General features: G+C 39.6%; 1 protein-coding gene across 2 annotated transcripts in view; it reads left to right on the forward strand.

Annotated features, from left to right (window-relative positions):
- Window positions 1-14,153, forward strand: part of sez6b (seizure related 6 homolog b) — a 956,088-nt gene that overhangs the window by 24,082 nt on the left and 917,853 nt on the right. The window lies entirely within an intron of this gene.

Consider the following 14,153-nt stretch of genomic DNA (forward strand, 5'->3'; position numbering starts at 1 on the left):
ATGTGTTGTCCCTAATTAAAAATTCCATATTTAAATATTCATTTGATCCCAGGCAACAGAGTCCTAATTTTCATGGCATATGATTAAAAGTAATTTGCTGCATGCTTTCCCTTATCAATGGAATTTCAAAACCATTAGACTGTTAACAAGAGTGGTGTGTATTTTTTGTGTACAGAATTTTTAACCAGCTGGCATGATGCATGATTAGTTTCATATGCTTACACATTGGCAAATGACAATTTTCCCTTGCCTTAAGGGGAATTACTTGAAAACTTTCACTAGTCAGCGTTCTCCTTTGTTACAGCAATGGAATAAATGGCAGGTACTTCGCCAGTTATCATGACTGCTTTAAGATAAATGTGCACTCTTGTTGAAGACAAGATGTAGTTATTTACTGCTGCAAGCACCTTGTAAGTTGGGCTGCATCAACAGAAAGAGAAATATAGTTAATGATTCTGGTCTAAAGCTCTTTAATAAAACAGATTAAACTTAATTTATCCTTTCCCAGATGCACCTGACCTGCAGAACATTTCTTCCATTTTGCTTTTTATTTCAGATTTTCAGCATTTGCAAGTTTTTATTGTTATTAACCATTAATCATTTTTTTTTCAAGGGCTTTTATAATTTAGAGACTTGTGTTTTGTTTTCTTGTTACTTTTTTGGATTTCTTGATAGTGTTTTTTGCCTTTCCTATTCAAGGGCACCTTTATCAAACTACAGCATGTGTTCCCTCAGGGAATGAATGCATGTTTAATTTAAAATCAGTAACAAAATTCCTCTTTTGAGTAAGAAAAAGTATTCTCACCAGCAAGATCTTAGAAACCAAGGTTGAAGTGTCTCAATCCCTTTCCAAAGCATCATTACTGTTAGCAGAAACTCGTTTTCCCTTCCACAATGATTTCTGTAGGGAAAAAGTTGAGGTGATTTAAGGATATTTTTATCCACTGTGTAAAATTGTCCAGTCTCATGAGAGGAATGGAAATAGATGGTTCAGCTTGTATCTTTGAAATACCAAGTGAGTTCATTGTTTTGTGTTGTATTGGATTTTAGTCTTTTGGGAAAAGATGGAATAATTTTTCTTTGTATAGTAGAACTGTACACCACAGGAATAGATCCTTCTGCCAACTTAAAAAAAAACTTCAACTAACACCAGGCACTTAAAACATTTATTTTTCCCCTTTTAGTACCCATCTAAACATCATCAGCTTATCAATTGACTAATTTACTCTGAAAATGAATAGTCATGTTTAAAAGATGTACCAGGCAATCATGTCTCTGTAGTACCCAAAGGTATTACATTGGTTCTACAAAGAAGGGTCAATGTGGCTGACAAAACTGAAGATAACTTAAGGAAAGTTTTCCTCTCCCCACTTTTGTTTAAAGCAGGTTTATCCTTTTGCTCAAATGTCCAACATAACCTAACCATTAGCCTGCTAAAGCACAACAGTTTGCCACAGACGTTTTTTCTGTTGGTTTTGCTTAGTCTTGTTAATGAATTTAAGGGTGGAAACACTTATCCAGTTTTCGCTTTTGAAGTTAATGTAAAATTGGTTCAGCCGACTATTATATTTCTAAACTGGGACTTTTTGTTCCTTCTAACTTTACTTAATTCTCATCATTGTTGATAGCTTGCCTCAGATCTTGGGATATGAACCTATATTATGTCAATCTAAGGGAAATATTTATAACTAAGTAGGGTTCCAGTATTACAGTTCCTGGATTAATAATCAGAGGCCTGTAGTTACAATCTGGAGACCTAATGAGAAATTAAAGATGGAATTCAGCTCTGTGGTCCATCAGCAAAGTGAATATGATGACCTGTGATGTGAAGGCCTGGTAAAATTGAAATCAATGGAGATTAAGGGTAAGCCACTCCAGTGTTTGGAATCCATGCTTGCCCAAGGGAAGGTAGTTATGATTACCATTCCTCCTAGGCTCTGGACCTCACAGGGAGTTCCTCAGGGCTGTGTCCTAGGTCCAACCATCTTTGCGTACTTCATCAGTGACCAACTGTCCATCATGAAATGTGAAGGGGAGGTGTTAGTCAATTATGCAAATGTTCTATTCTATTCCTCAAGAAACAAAGTTGTCAATCCCTGCATGGAGCGGGAACTAAGTGATCAGGCATGGGAGAATAAAGTAACATTCTCGCAACAAAGGTGCCAGGGAGTTATTATTTCCAGAAAGACTTAACCCACTTAATCACCAACTCCTGAAGTTCAAAGGGCTTGGTCCATGATCATTAATATCCTGGAGTCACCACCGTTAACTAAAAACTGACTGGTGTAGCCACCTACATACAGTGAGTATAAGAAAGGGACGCTGCTTTGAGCTGAGTGATCAAGGTCATGATGCTCCAAGGCCTTTCTACTATCTACAAGGCAATAGCTCGATGACCAGCTCCAATGTTCAAGAAGCCCAACACCATTGCGGACAAAGCAGCCCACTTTATTGACACTCATCCACTCTGAACACGTGTTTCCCTCATTTTTGGTGTACAGCAAGGGTCATCTGCAAAATGCACTACAGTTGCTTGCTCAGTCCATTTTGCCCTCACCTCCCAAACTTGCAACTTCTCTTACCCAAAACTGCAAGAGCAGGAGGTGCATGGGAACACTAGCAAATGCAGATCCCTCCTTGGAAATGTATTGAAATTCCTTAATTGTTATTCGAATCGAAACCTTGAATCTCCCCACTGAACAACACCATGGGTTGCCCTCACCAGGTTCACTACCAGCACTTCCAGAACAACTAGGAATGGGCATTAAATGACAGTCTTGCTTCTGATGCCTAGGTCTTGAAAATGAATAATCACATCACCTGGTATATTTTGAGCCACAAGCATTTAGTAAAATTCCTTTCTTAGTATTATGATATACACTCGGTGTCTGCTTTGTAAGGTACACCTGCTAGATAATGCAAATATCTAATCAGCCAATCAAGTGGCAGAAACTCAATGCATAAAAGCATGCAGACATGGTCAAAAGGTTCAGTTGTTCAGACCAAACATCAGAATGGGGAAGAAATGAGATCTAAGTGACTTTGATCATAGAATATTTTTTGGTGCTAGACAGGGTGGTTTGAGTATCTTAGAAACTGTTGATCCCCTGAGATTTTCACCCACAACATTCTCTAGAGCGGGGTTTCCTAACTGTTTTTTATGCCATGAAGTAAGGGATTCATGGACCCCAGCATGGGAACCCCTGCTCTGGAGTTAGCAGAGAATGGTACAAAAAATATCCAGTGAGTAGCAGTTCTGTGGGTAAAAACATTTTGTCAATGAGAGAGGTCAGAGGAGAATGTTCAAGCTGACCGGAAGGTGACAATAACTCAGTTAACCACACTTTACAACAGTGATGTGAGTGGACGGGCTACAGCAGCAAAAAAGCCACAAACATTCACTCAGTTGCCACTTTATTAGTTACAGGAGACACCTAATAAAATAGCCACTGAGTGTATTTTTCCTACATAGGCTTTTGGTCAAGAATGAAATAAAAACAGGGTTTGAATTATGCGTTAGTATTGTAATTATATTAAAATATTGTTTCAAGTAAAGCAAAGTAAAATATGGACCAATGTGGAAATTTGTGTATCAATAAGAAAGATAACTATAGGCCAGTTAGCTTCACGTCTGTAGTCAGGAAAATGCTTGGAACTATCTTTAAGGAAGAAATGCTTGTTGAAATTCTGAAAAATGAGAGGGGATCTTATTGAAACATAAAATTATGAAAGAGATAGATAAGATAGTGGTGGGAAATTTGTTTACTCTGGTATGTGAGACTAGACCTAGGGGACATGGCCTCAAGATTCCGGGGGTTAGTTTTAGGATGGGGATGAGGAGAAACTACTTTCACACAGAGTAGTGAATCTGTGGAATTACCTGTCCAGGGAAGTTGGTAATCAGTTGCTGGATTGCTCAAGTTGTCTCCTTTATTAAATGAGTCTAAAAACATCAAAGATAACATGGCAGCAAAAGGCACTATCAATGGATCATTCCATTGGAAAGGAAATTGTGCTCTATGGGCAATTATTTAATTTTCTTTTAAAGTACGCAATTTTGTAATTTCAAATTAGTGTCCTTTATAACACTAAGAACAGCCAGAATGTTAGCTTTTCATGAAAGGTTCTTAATGCATAACCCTAACTTCTGGTAAATCTTGTGTTTAGAAAATTGGCAGTAAAGGATGTGAATTTATTCTAAAAATGAAGAATTCTACTGATGTATTTTTAGTGTTACTAGTTAGTGAGAAAAGTATGCAATATCCTGATGAACACAATTCCTTCATTCCCCCTCCCCTTGAATATTTTCAATTAGTATGAACATTAAAAACTAAAATCTGCAGTTCTTGAAGACTTGGGTTGGGGGTGGGGTGATGAAGGGCAGGGAAGGGGTAGAGTAGAGCTACAAAGGTCACAAATCTGTGTTGTATTTCACCATGCTAGAGTTTATATAATCAGAACAGGCCTGATGTGAATATTAATAGAGTTGGCTCCACATAAATTTGTATCTGAATTCTAATGCATAAAAACCACTTCATGTTTATCTGAATTCTTGCTTTAAGCATAACATTTAAAAATGAAATTTCAATTGAAGTTTTACATATTTTGGTTTTCTTTTGTAGATAGTGAAAAGATTGAATATATAAATTCATTTTTAAAATTCAAATGCCTTGCCAGAATACAAGAAAAGTTTTCTGTGCATTAAGTGAATGATTTTCTTTTTTAAAAAAAGGCTTGCAAAGACATTTTCAGATGAACTCATTTTATCTGTGTTCATAGAAGTGTTGATCTGGTGTAATCCTAGATTACTTTTGTGCGCAATTGAACTTGAATACACATGATGTGCTTGTCCTTCTGCAAGACAAATCTTTGGGGTCATTGCCTGGGTATCCAAGACCTGCAGTTTTTGATATAATGGTTTAGAAGTTGATGAAGTAGAATAGCAGAATGGTTGGCCTTCCCTATGTTCCTCTGTGGAATATAAACCAATGTCTGACATTGATAAATATGTAGCTAACATGTTCATGTATGCCTGCCCCTCCACTGAAAGGTCAATTGTCCTCAACAAGGCCAAAGGCAATGAAATGGTAAATTAATGTGGAACATTTTGCACCCTATTCTGTTTCTAACAAAGTTTTTAAAAAATCAAATGTGTCACCATATCCTACCTTGTGATTCATTTTCTTGCAGACATTCACAGTACAACAAAGATTTACAATAGATTCAATGAAAAACTACACACAAAGACTGACAAACAACCAATGAGCAAAAGAAGGCAATCTGTGCAAATACAAAAAAAAATACTGAGAACGTGATTTGTAGAGTTCTCAAAAGTGGGTCCATAGGTTGTGGAATCAATTCAGAATTGAGGTTGGTAAGATTATCCACAGTTATAGTAATAACTGTTCCTGAACCTGATGGTGTGGGAACTAAGGCTCATGTACCACTTCTCTGATGGCAGCAGTGAGAAGGGGGTTTGGCCTGGATGGTGGGGGTCATTGTTGATGGATGCTGCTTTCTTGTGGCATTGCTCTTGGTAGATGTGCTCAATAGTGGGGAAGACGTTTCCTGTGATGAACTGGGCTGTATCCACCACTTTTTGTTGGCTTTTTAGTTAAAAATGTTGCAAATTTGTCTTATTTTGCATGCGTTGCCTTATTCTCTGGGCAGCAGCTGAAATATAATGGTGTTCTGTGACATGATTACTGCTTACCAACACGGCTAGCTCCCAGAACCTAATTCTGTGTGCGGTTCCAAATGCTCCAGTGACCATTTTAAATTTGTATGAGGTTTCCAGATGGCTGTGATGCAGGCCTGGCTTTAGTAATGCGTTATTATGCTTTGGAGGATCCACATTCACAATTAGCTTCTGCTCCAGCATCACTTTGGTTTGAGCCTTTTAGCTGCTGTCTGCCAATTCTAATAGATGAATCCTTTGTGGTGCAGAAATCAAAAACATGCCAGCAAAGTTATATTACTGCCAGGAAGTAGCACAGAGAAAATTAGCAATTGGTTTATTATTGTCAAATATACTGAAGTACAGTGGAAAAAATTACTTTGCAGTCATCCATACAGATAATTTCACTTATCTGTACATTGAAGTGGTACGAAGGGGAAGTAATAACAATGCCAATTATGGTTATATTTACAGTGCAAGTGCAGTGCTGGCAGACAATAATTTATTGGGATACAACATGGAATAAGCCCTACTGTCCCTTCGAGCTGGACCACCCAGCAATCCCCTGACTCAACCCCAACCGAATCGTGGGACACTTTACCCTGACCAACTAACCTACCAACTGGTATGTCTTTGGACCGTAGGAGGAAGCCAGAGCACCCGGATGAAAACAAAGCAGCCACGGGAAGAACGTACAAACTCCTTACAGGCAGCACTTGAGTTAGTGAATGCATCACAACATTGGGGCGGCATAGCAGCAATTATTTTACAATATTGGTGAGTCCAGATCAGTGTTTGATTGCTGCCACTGTCTGGAAGGCAGGGGTTCCCAAATTAGAGTCCACCGACCCTTCAATTAGTGGTAGGGGTCGATGGGTTAAGGAAGGTTGGGAAGCCCTGCTGTAAGCAGCTTGTTTGTACGTTCTCTTCGTGACCACGTAAAGTTTCATCCTACATTACAAAGATGTACGGTTAGGGTTAGTATGCTGTGGGCATGCTATGTTGGCGCCAGAAGTGTGATGACCTCTGTGCGTTGCCACAGTCTTCACTGATTGGTTTTGACGCAGACAACACATTTCATCGTATGTTTTGATGTACATGTGAAAGATAAAGATAATCTTTAATATTTGAGAGCTTAATATCATCTACAATTGCTGAAAAATATTGGCCTAGATTCCCTAGTCAGTAATGAGCTTCACCTTGCCCTGTTATGCATGGATTAAGTTTTATTTCACTCTCCATAAAATATTTGCAAAATCATAGAAACTCATAGCTTTTACTTCCCAACTTATTGTCTTTCAGTGTTGTGCTTCATTGTGAACTGTGGCCACATGATATCAGTGATGCTGATCACAAAACTTCCCTTGTGGAAGGCAATTGTCAATGATTCCTCGACAGGTAAAGGAAAATCAATTCCAGAAGATTGACTGAAGTTTTGTGGGCTGCTTTAATTAAGGGAAAAAGGATAGCCACCCATTCATCACTGACTGGAAAAAGCCACTTTTTAAGCTGGCTCATTGATATTCTGCTTGAAGCTCTCAAATCATATGATCAACACTTGCTATGCATTTCCTTGCTGTGAACATAACTGACTCTGAGCACTCTGTATACTACTTAATATTATGAGCTTTTCTAATGTGGTTTTAACTCTTGCACCACAAAAATGGCAGAATAGCTGATTATGAAGCAAAATACTGCAGGAGCAGAAGTTAGGTTGTGATTGCACATCTGCCTGAGCCTTGTGATCACAGTACTGAAACCCAGCACATAGGAGGAAGGAGAAAACTACAAGGGTTGCCAATCAGTTGTCATCATTATTATGTGCCGCGTCATGCGATGTATGCAATCATGGGGACCATGATTGTTCTTGGCAAAGTTTTTCTACAGGAGTGGTTTGCCATTGCCGCCTTCTGGGCAGTGTATTTACAAGAGGGGTGACCCCAGCCATTATCTCTACTCTTCAGAGATCGTCTTCCTGGCATTAGTGGTCGTCTAACCAGGATTTGTGATGTGCGTAAGCTGCTCATATGACCGTCCACCACATGATCCCAGAGTTTCCCATGACCCTGACTGTGAGGGGGTGGGGCTAAGCAGGAGTGACACATTGCCCCAAGGGAAGGAGCACCCTGCACCTCCTTTGGTAGAGACATATCTCTACCCTGCCACCCAACCTTTCAGAGTAGGTACTGTGGCATAGCATATCAAGCAATGAAGAGATGGGTCAGAAATATAGGTAATCTTGATGTTTGGTAATTGGGGTTGGATCAGGAATCTTTCATAAAGGTTATAGAGGGACTGCATTTCCAAAAAAATAAACAGGATTGCGTTCTCTCCATCTTGATCAGCGGGGTAAGTGGAGAGAAGAATGGCAGATGGAGTTTAATTCAGATAACACACACCAATCCTCATAGAGGGATCAGAAGTGGAGAGAGTGAGCAGTTTCATTCCTGGGTATCAAGATCTCTGAGGATCTAACTTGGTCCCAGCATATCGATGTAGTTATAAAGAAGGCAGGACAGCAACTATGCTTCACTAGGAGTTTGAATAGATTTGGCATGTCAGCAAATACACTCAAACTTCTATGACCCCAGCCATTGAGAGAGAGCATTCTGACAGGCTGTGTCACTGTCTGGTATGGAGAGGCTACTGCACAGGACCGAAAGAAGCTGCAGAGGGTTGTGAATCTAGTCAGCTCCACCTTGGGTACTAGCCTACAAAGTACCCAGGACACCTTCAGGGAGTGGTGTTTCAGAAAGGCAGCGTTCATTATTAAGGACCTCCAGCACCCAGGGCATGCCCTTTTCTCACTGTTACCATCAGGTAGGAGGTACAGAAGCCTGAAGGCACACACTCAGTGATTCAGGAACAGCTTCCTCCCCTCTGCCATCTGATTCCTAAATGAACATTTCACCCATGAACACTTTTATGGGTTGTGTACAATATACTGTACAGTATTTCTGTTTTTTGCACATTTTTTAATCTATTCAATCTAAGTATACTGTAATTGATTTATTTACTGTTATTATTTTATTTATTGTTTTTTTTTCTCTTCGATATTATGTATTGCATTGAACTGCCGCTGCTAAGTTAACAAATTTCACATCACATGCCGGTGATAATAAACCTGATTCTGATTCTGAAGTGTGACGTGCTGCATTTCAGAAAGACAAATGAGGTAGGAATTTCATTGTGCACAGTAAGGCCCTGAGGAGTGTTGTAGAACAACATGACCAAGGAGTACATGTACATTCTTCCTTGAATGTGGCATCACAAGTAGATGGGGTGGGAGGGTTGCGAAGAAGGATTTCAGCACTCTAGACTTACTCAGACAGGGCTTTGAGTAAAAGTTAGGATGTTATGTTGTTTTACAGGTGCAGATTAGCATTAGAATATTATTTCAGTTTTGGTCACCCTGCTGTAGGAAAGATGCCATTAGGATGAAAGGAGTGCAAAGATTTACAAGGATGTTTCCAGGACTTGAGAGGCTGAGTTATGGAGAGAAGTTGAGCCGATTGGGACTGATTTCATTGGAACGTAGGAGAATGAAGGGTGATCTTCTAGAAGTGTATAAAATCATGAGGTGCATAGACAGGGTGAATGCATTGGGGAGTCAAGAACTAGAGGGAGGTTTATGGTGAGAAGGAAGAAGTTTGTGGTTTTATGCTATTTTGTGTATTTATATTTATTGTTTTTTATTATTGTGTTTATTCTTATGCTACATCTGATCCGGAGTAACAATTATTTTGTTCTCCTTTATACTTGTGTACTGGAATTAGCATTAAACAATGCTGAATTTTAATTGGAAGTTAACTAAATTTGTTAACTGGTGAATTATTTGAGTCTTAAAAAAAAAATACACAGTCCATATTTTAGAAGCTTAACATCACACTTCTAGTTCTAACCTCAGAAAGCAACTGGAGCAAGTTAAATGCCAGACTAGCACAGGATTTTGTTCATGGCAATAGCCAAAGTTGGAGATATGGTTGGGAAGAGATACATTTGAGTTGCATCAAAATTTGGTGTTTAATTACTGTTTAGTTTAAAATAAATTTCACCATGCAAGTATCAGAAACAGTTTAAAAATGGATGCAAAGCCCCTTAGGTTTCGGCGGGGCTTCACGCTCAACCTCTCCTCTCACAGGTCATTGGTGTCCATTCACCGAGGTAAGTGAAGGTAGGGTCCATGGGTGCTTCCAAATCTATTCAGCTCAATAAACACACACTATTCTATGAAATACCCAAATACAGCAGGAGCTGGACAACATCCAGGCTTGGGCTGACAAGTGTCAAGTAACATTCAAACCATGCAAATGCCAGGCAATGTCCATCTCCAACAAGAGGCTCTAATCATCGTCTCTTGATATTCAGTGGTATCACCATCACTAAATCCCCTACAATCAACATCCTGGGGGTTACCATTGACAGGAAACTGGACTGGTCTAGCCATATAAACACCACGGCTATCAGAGCAGGTCAAAGACTAGGAATCCTGCAGTGTGCAATTCAGCTCACGACTCCTCCAAAGCCTGTCCACCAACTACAAGGCTCAGGTCAGGAGTGTAATGGAGTACTTGCCACTCGCCTGGATGAGAGCAGCTCCATCAACACTCAAGAAACTTGACATCATCCAGTACAAGGCAGCTCAGTTGTTTGGTACCCCCTTCCACAAGCATCCAATCCCTCCACCATCAAAAAACAGTTGCAGCAGTATGTACTATCTACAAGATGAAATGCGTCAGCACACCAAAGTTCCTAAGGCAGCACCTTCCAGACCCACGACTACTACCATCTAGATGGACGAGAGCAGCAGATACCTGGGAACACCACCACTTGGAAATCCCCCTCCAAGTCACTCACCATCCTGACTTGGAAACGCATCACTGTTCCTTCATTGTCACTGGGTGAAAATTATGGAAATCTGTCCCTAACAGCAGTGTGGGTGTACCTACACCTCAGGGACTGCAGTGGTTCAAGAAGGCAGCTCATCACCATCTTCTCAAGGGCAACGAGGGATGGGCAATGAATGCTGGCTTAGCTGGCGATGCCCACATCCTGTAAATGAATAAATTTTCTAAAAACTATCACACTATAATCACTAGTATGCTTTGTTTTCTTTTTAGTGTAACTGTTACTATCATGCCTCCAGCAGTAGTAAAGGATTTTATTTTGCCCATTTCTGTTCCATTCCCCGAAGGTTTTGTCATAATTGTACTTTCTTCACAGCACCTCTTGTGTTTGGAGCCAGTCACCTGCTTCACAGTGACTCAATTGTGTACGTTTAGGTTGTCATTATTGTTGAAAGGCTGATGTATTTTTCAAAATATCTGGTGTTCATAAGGCAAAGTATCTTTATGCCTCAGACGCCAGTGAATAATGAAATACACAGCTGACAGGCATAAAAAAAGACTAGACTAGTGCTTTAAAGTGAAGCTGGCAGCATTAGTCTGGTACTTGGGCATGAGAATCATGGATTACAACGAGAAGTTTGATTGTAAAATGAAATCAATTTTATACACTGAAGACTGACTTTGAAATAATTTGCAAGGGGTTTGAAATTGTAGGAACTGAAATATGCGCAATGTTGTACCGATTGTGTAGAGACTTGAAAATAACAATCTTCCTATTGCTTATTTTTGTGTTATCTTCCACTTGCTATTTATTCTTTCTCTTGTATTAATTGCACAGTCTTCTATGAACTGATTTTCCCTCCTATCTTTAAGCTATTATTTTGTTACAATTCTCTTCGTTCTGCTTTTCTGCTGATTAGGCTACAAATCAGTCTTAACTAGTGCAGCAAAGAATAATTATCAATTTTATTTCCTCTTGTCCCAGTGGTATTATCAATAGCTAGAAGCAAGTTGAAAAAAATCACTGTTATCATATGCTTATATTGAGTACACATCCTTTTTATAAGTAAAATCCCTAATTAAAACTCATGCTCAATGCAAAGAATATGGGTAATTTCTCAATCTGATCAGTTCTATGTGCTTCTGTTTAGACTGCATTATCCCCTGATGTAATTGCACAAATGCCATTAATTAGCATAAGAAAAACATTTTATTTTTGCACTGATTTCCTTGCTGGTCACCTCTAATCCTATCTTACTGATGGGACAGACACACGCATGCACACGCAATGTTGGAGGAAATCAGCAGGCCAGACAGCATTCCTCCAGCTGAGGTGTGTGTGTGTGTGTGTGTGTGTGTGTGTGTGTATTTCCAGCATCTACAGATTTTCTCATGTTTGTGATCCTGTAAATGTGTTGTCTGATATCAAATCATTTAAATATTTTTATTAAATTTGGAAGCAAATTGTAACCTGAAATTTCCTTATTAAGAACAGAAGATACCAGCAACACTCAGCAGGTAAGGCATGGTACTTTGTTCCTCTATCTGGGTTGATGTTTAGTGCGTGGAGGGAAAGCTGGGTTCTGTGATGTGTTGAGATTTTAGAAGATTTAAGTTCCCTTTTTTTAAAAAAGATTTGAAATTGAGTAGTAGAGACTGTCAAAAACACAAGGCAATAGGAGCAGGAGTAGGCTACTTGGCCCGTCAAGCCTTGCCCCACCATTCAAAATGATCATGGTTGATCTTGCAAACATGAGGAAATCTGCAAATGTTGGAATTCCAAGCAACACACATAAAAGTTGCTGGTGAACGCAGTAGGCCAGGCAGCATCTCTAGGAAGAGGTACAGTCACTTTCAAATCTCTTGCTAGCTCTTTCAGTTAGTCCTGACGGAGGGTCTCAGCCCGAAACGTCGACTGTACCGCTTTCTATAGATGCTGCCTGGCCTGCTGAGTTCACCAGCAACTTTTATGTGTGATGGTTGATCTCTGCTGGCTTTGACTCCTCTTGTGTGTTTGTTCCCCATGGCCCTCAATTCCTTGGTCTTTCAAAAAATGATTTAAATCAACCTTAAATATATCTAATGATGTCATCTCTGCCATCCTTAGAGGCAGAGAATTCCAGAGCTTCAACACCCTTTGAGAGAAAAAATTCCTACGCACCTTTGATTTTATAGCCATGTTCACTTGTTTGTGAGTCTACCACTAATGGAAACATCTCAGCAATCAACTGCCTTCAGGATCTTGTCTTTGAAAAGGGTCACCCCTCATGCTTCTAGTTTCCAAGACATACAAACCTAAGCTGTTTAGCCTCCTGAGGATTTCATAATATGGATTTATTAGAATATTTGGTGGATTTATTCAAAACAGCATCCACACAGGATTCAACAGATATAAAGGTATTGCCCAAATGTGGAGTTCTGTGCATATAGTTTTGTTAACACATTTGGCTTTCATTTTGCAAAAGCCATATACGGGCATTTGAGGTCAGCAGAGAGTGCAAATGTCTCATCCCTGGCAGGATACTCTGGTTCCTTGCCTTAACACTTAGTTGTCTGAGGTTAAATATGACATGCCTCTAGACTAGTGGTTCTTAGCCTGGGCTGCACAAGCTGCTTGCCCCATGAAAAATACATTTGCTTAATTCATGGAGAAGTGAATACGAATGAAAGGTTCTGTCAGTTAGGTTGGATCAGGATTAGTTTGCTGACAGTGTCGAATGTGAGCAGAAGAGTGGTGTGAAAGTGTTGAGTATTTTTCTGAGAAGGCACTTGCAGGTTTGAGTCAGTCTGTACAATATAAGGCAGCTCCGTTTAAATGTATTGACAATATAGGGAAAAGGGAGAGGATGTTTCCTATAATAGAAGAGTATAGGACTAGAAGGCACAGCCTCAGAATACAAGGATGTCCCTTTTGGAGCAGATGTGAGGAGGAATTTCTTGAGCAAGAGGGTGGTGAATCTGGCCAATTCCTCGCCACAGGTTCTTGATTATTAAGGACGTCAAAGATTACAGGGAGAAAGCAGGAGAATGAGTTTGAGAGGGATAATAAATCCATTATGATGGACTGGTAGAGCAAACTCAATGGGCCAAATGGCCTAATTCCGCTCCTATGTCTTATAGTCTAAAAAGTGACACCTCCTTCCATGTCGTAGTGCCACATTTGGGAATAATGTGACCTGCTGACCTCCAAGTACAGTGATTAGGTCTGAACTTCCCGAGATATATTATGCTTAGAAATAAGATAATCCTGGTGCAAGAAAACAATCTACTGAAGGAACTCAGTGGGTCATGGTGTTTCAGTGATGGAAAGTTGCAAAATGTGCAGTGAGATCAGACTGAAGTCAATGAAGTCTCTCTTTTTTTTTTCTCCTCATTTATCGTGTTAACTGCCTCCATTCAGCTCTCAGATATGTGTGCATCTTTGCTCTGGAATGATTTTGTGCATAGTTGCATTGTACTATGTTGCAACTCACAAGAAGGTACAAGTTAGTTTATCTCTATGGCAACATGTCTATAATATGCCACAAGAAAACAATTGTTTTCTGATGTGTAACTCTTTGAAATGACAGAAATCTCTCTTGTGGCAGAGTTGTGTTTCTTGGGAAAAAAAAATAACTTATTGCTATAGG

The sequence above is a fragment of the Mobula hypostoma genome, chromosome 23, assembly GCF_963921235.1.
Source record: "Mobula hypostoma chromosome 23, sMobHyp1.1, whole genome shotgun sequence".
NCBI classification, from domain to species: Eukaryota; Metazoa; Chordata; class Chondrichthyes; order Myliobatiformes; family Myliobatidae; genus Mobula; species Mobula hypostoma.